This window comes from Protopterus annectens, chromosome 17.part0 (assembly GCF_019279795.1).
Source record: "Protopterus annectens isolate FY-2018-M chromosome 17.part0, PAN1.0, whole genome shotgun sequence".
Lineage (NCBI taxonomy): Eukaryota > Metazoa > Chordata > Ceratodontiformes > Protopteridae > Protopterus > Protopterus annectens.
The window spans coordinates 348,125,358-348,130,357 of record NC_056751.1 but is presented as its reverse complement, the minus strand read 5'-3'; the positions used below and the strand labels follow the sequence as shown (position 1 = coordinate 348,130,357).

The 5,000-nt window shown below is 38.7% G+C and overlaps 1 protein-coding gene across 2 annotated transcripts in view; it reads right to left on the bottom strand.

The window, feature by feature from the left end:
• The window catches only part of HPS5 (HPS5 biogenesis of lysosomal organelles complex 2 subunit 2), a 1,422,788-nt gene that overhangs the window by 1,215,446 nt on the left and 202,342 nt on the right, over window positions 1–5,000 (bottom strand). The window lies entirely within an intron of this gene.

Here is a 5,000-nt window from a genome sequence, read left to right as displayed (position 1 = left end):
CACTCTGTAGTTCATGTAGAACACAGCCAGGGATATTTCAGGTCTCATAGAAACTGTATTCTTGGCCTTGGACAGTGCTGTTTTAACCTATGCATCAGTAATAATGGGTGACTGGCAGTCTATTGGTATTGTGATTGGTCCTTTGCGGGGGGTAAAGTTGGCATTGAATCTGTCAGCCAGTATATTGGCAATATCTGTTGGCTCGGTATAGGAGGTACCATTGTGCAGTAGCTCAAAAGCAAATTTGGGTATTGCCGTGGAGATTATTTACATAACCATAGAAGGCCTTGTGGTTGTCTTTACTATCTGCTGAAATTCTGTTTTCATAGTTAGCTTTAGAGGATTTGATGAGGGATCTCAACTTTTTGTTGAAGCTGATAAGGGAGTTTTTCTAGTCTTGGGACTTCACCTTATTCCGTATCAATTTCCTCCTTCTGTTGTAGAGTTTGTTTATGGCAGGGGACCACCACATTGACTTTCTTTTTTTTGGAGGAGAGCATCTTTGTTCTATTGGGTATGGCAATATCCATGCATTTGTGTACATGTTCTTACAGTGCACACTGGGTGTATAATTTGGCGGTCCTGCAACTATTCTCCATTTGCATGGGTGCCGTGAAGTTAGCCATCTCTGTTTTTGGGAGCCTAAAGCCAGAGTTGGAGAAGTTTTTCATGGTGGTTACCTTTGCGAGGGGGTGGGGGGTGGGAGGGATGTGGATTTCCAAGGTGATTAGTTTGTGGTCGGATCTAACCAGGGAGGAGTTGACTGTTGGTGTAGAGCAATGGTCACCCATGTTAGTAGGGACCAGGTCAAGGATGTTGCTAACTCTAGTGGGGGTAAAAACGAGCTGGTCCAGGGCACTGGAATTAATGAATTCCAGGAAACAGTGGCGAAGTGTTATGGAAGTTTTTTTTTTTTTTTTTTTATTTTGGTAAGGTGAATGGGTAGGATTGCATCAAGAGCAGCTCACCCTCCAGCCCACCTGCCCCACCTTAGTAATGCATGCTAAACATAACCCTGTCACTAACCAAGACAAGCATCTTACCTGCAAAAAGCCTTTCCCATAACATCACCAATATTCAGAAAAAATTTGAATGTTGTCTGGTTTTGAGTAGTACATTGGGAAAGGAAATGTATTCCTTTTGCAATATACTGTCAATGTTTTGTGCTGTTGATACAGTGGTTGACATGTTTTTTTCCCCGCTGTTTTGTGTGTTGATCACTTAGCATGTCTGCTATTCATCTTACTTACACACACACACACACACGCAAACACACACACACACGCACACACACACACACACGCACACACACACACACACACACACACACACACACACACACACACACTATATATATACATTTATATATATTATTATGGGTCCCTTTTAGAATGTTGAATGTTAATAACATTGACTTTTGTAACAGCAAACCCAGATGACTGAAAAGGCACAACACAGAAACTGAAAACATGGACTAAAAACTTAACTCCCCTGCCCCACCACACCCCCTGCTACTTATATATACCAACTCCAATATTGCACTGTAGTTGGGTATGGGTAAAACCTGAAACCCAGCTGTAATGCTGTCTTGCAGACTTACTTATCTGCATACTTCAATCTTTTCAATTTTGGTGTTACAGCTCTTCAAAGTTGTGCCTTTTTAATCTCCTGGGTTCATGGTTATGAATGTCAATGTTATGAACAGTCGATATTCTAACATGGATCCAGTTATTATACAGAGATATAAACACAATGTATCCATTAGTTTTGTCAACATCTGTTTAGTTGATAGAATTTGGTCAACTAAAAAGATGGCTGACAGGTGTTTATGCTTGTGAAAGACTGGATGATTCTCGTGGTGGGGAATATGCCCTTTCTCTGAGAATTGCGCAATCTTGTGGTTAATTATATATACTAATTTGAAGGGGGTAGGGGCGCAGGGGCTTGCCCCCATCACAAAAATAAAATTTTCTTTTTTTGTGGGTTTATTTTGCATGCGCATAGGTTATTGTTTGATGCATCCATTGTAGCATGTCAGCAATTTTGTTTAGACATTATGTATGTTGACATTTGGGTTGTTTAATATATCTGAAAAGACATATATTTTGCGTTGTCGCCTCAAAGTAAGACGTTGTCCTGTTTGATTCCCAGCTAGAGCGTCTTCTGTGTGGAGACATGCTTAAATGGGCGTACCTTCGCTGAAGGTTGTGCATCAGGGTCGGCAACTCAGCACGTAAAAAATCTACTGCCAATCATTAGCGGACTGGAGTTTCGCTGTGGCGACCCCTAACAGGGAAAAGCCGAAAGACACAACAACACATGTGCACAAACACACACACACACACAATATATATATATATATATATATATATATATATATAAAACACACAAATATATATATATATATATATATAAAACACACACACACACACACACACACACACACATACGGATGTGCTTTAAATCTATACAAATATACAGATATGTGTGTGTGTGTGTATATATAAATTCACACACACAGACTACACAATTACATATATGTATATGTGCATGTATGTGTGCATATACATACACACGCACATACATACACGCACACATACACACATCCTACATATATATGTATTGCTGAAAATGCAACCTGGATTTCAGTCCCACCTTCTTTCAAACACTATTTTCAATTAAATGTCCCCTGTCCCCACTTTTATATTCTCCTTAACTGTGGGAACGCGCTTAACTTATTCTGTGTTCTATTCCTATTTATTTCAAACTATTTTCTGCAGCATCTCACCAAGTCAAAGGGCAGAGGTGCCCTTGTCTTACCTAAGAAACATTGTTATTAAATATAGAAATCTTGAAAACCTGGAAGAAGATACCTCCTAGATCACAAATACACTTTCTCCAACATTGTCGCTGTAGATAAGAGCAATTAAAACTGTACTCAAATCTCAAAAAAAAAATCTTGGCAATACCAAACTCTAGCAACCTGGAAAAACCCTCACAATTCAAGAACAAATTCTCAGTCTCCGCATTCTACTCACCCTCCCTCTGGAAATATATTGTATAAGTCTTCTTTCCTGTACAAATTTCCAAATCCAGCCAATTTTTTTTTCAATTTTAGTATACTTACATTGAGAAATGGTGAACACAGAATATAAAATACAAAAATTAAGAGCACAGCAGAGTATAATTCCAGGTAAGAGAAAAAAATGAAGGATAAGTGGGAAAAAAAGAACTAGGGAGTGGAAGTGAAATGACAGAACAAATAGTAACAGATACGAATACAGTGGATATAAAAAGTTTACACACCCTTGTTAAAATGCCAGGTTTTTGTGATATAAAAAATTGAGACCACAATTAATCATTACAAAACTTTTCCCACCTTTAATGTGGCCTATAACCTATACAATTCAACTGAAAAACAAACAAATCTGTTAGGGGAAGAAAATATAAAAAATAAAAAACATATGATATGCTGGATGCATAAGTGTGCACACCCTTAAACTAATACTTTGTTGTGTATCCACACCCTTAAACTAATACTTTGTTGAAACACCTTTTGAATTAATTACAACATTCAGTCTTCTTGGGTAGGAGTTTATCAGCATGGCACATCTTGACTTGGCAATATTTGCCCACTCTTTCTTGGAAAAGCACTCAAATCTGTCAGATTGCGAGGGCATCTCTTGCGCACAGCCCTCTTCAGGTCACCTCACAGATTTTCTATTGGATTTAGGTCTGGGCTCTGGCTGGGTCATTCCAAAACTTAAATTTTCTTCTGGTAAAGCCATTCTTTTGACGATTGGGATGTATGCTTGGGTCATTATCATGTTGAAAGGTGAAATTCCTCTTTGTCTTCAGCTTTCTAGCAGACACCGGAAGGATTTGGGCCAAAAGTGACTGGTATATAGAACTGTTCTTAATTCCCTCCTCCTTGACTAAAGCCCCAGTTTCAAGTGAAGAAATGTAATCCAAAAGCATGATCCTACCACCACCATGCTTCACAGTGGGCTTCACAGTGGGGATGGTGTTCTTTTGGTGATGCAAAGTGTTGTTTTTGCACCAAACGTACCTTTTTGAATTGTGGCCAAAATGTTCAACCTTGGTCTCATCAGACCATAACACATTTTCCCACATGCTTTTGGGAGACTTGATGTATTGTTTTGCAAATTTTAACCGGGCCTGGATTTTTTCTGTTTAGGAAAAGGCTTCCGTCTTGCAACCCTACCCCATAGTCCAGGCATATGAAGAATACGGGAGATTGTTGTCACATGTAGTACACAGCCAGTACTTGTAAGAAATTCCTGCAGCTCCTTCAGTGTTGCTTTAGGTCTCTTGGCAGCCTCCCTGACCAGTTTTTGTCTTGTCTTTTCATAAATCTTGGAGGGACGTCCAGTTCTTTGCAACATCACTGTTGTCCCCTATTTTCTGCACTTTTTGATGACTGTCTTCACTGTGTTCCATGGTATATCCAATGCTGTGGAAATATTTTTGTACCCTTCTCCTGACGGACATCTTCCCAAAATGAGATCCGTTTGATGCTTTGTAAAGCTCTCTGTGAACTACGGCTTTTGCTATAGCAGGCAACTGAGTAAATGTCAGGAAAATCCTACTAGGGCAGCTGAACTTTATTTTGGTTTAATCAGAGTCTCTTTAATTGATGGCAGGTGTGTACCCAAGAAGACTAAATGCTGTAATTAAACCAAAAGGTGCTTCAACTACGTATTTGTTTAAGGGTGTGCACACACAACAATGTATTAGTTTAAGGGTGTGCACACTTATGCAACCAGTGTATTGTACGTTTTTTATTTTTTATATTTTTTCCCCTAAAAGATTTGCTTGTTTTTCAATTGAATTGTACAGGTTATAGGCCACATTAAAGGTGGGAAAAGTTTTGAAATGATTTATTGTGGCCTCATTTTTTTATATCACAAAAACCTGGCATTTAACAGGGGTGTGTAAACTTTTTATATCCAATGTAAATATACAGTAATATATAATGT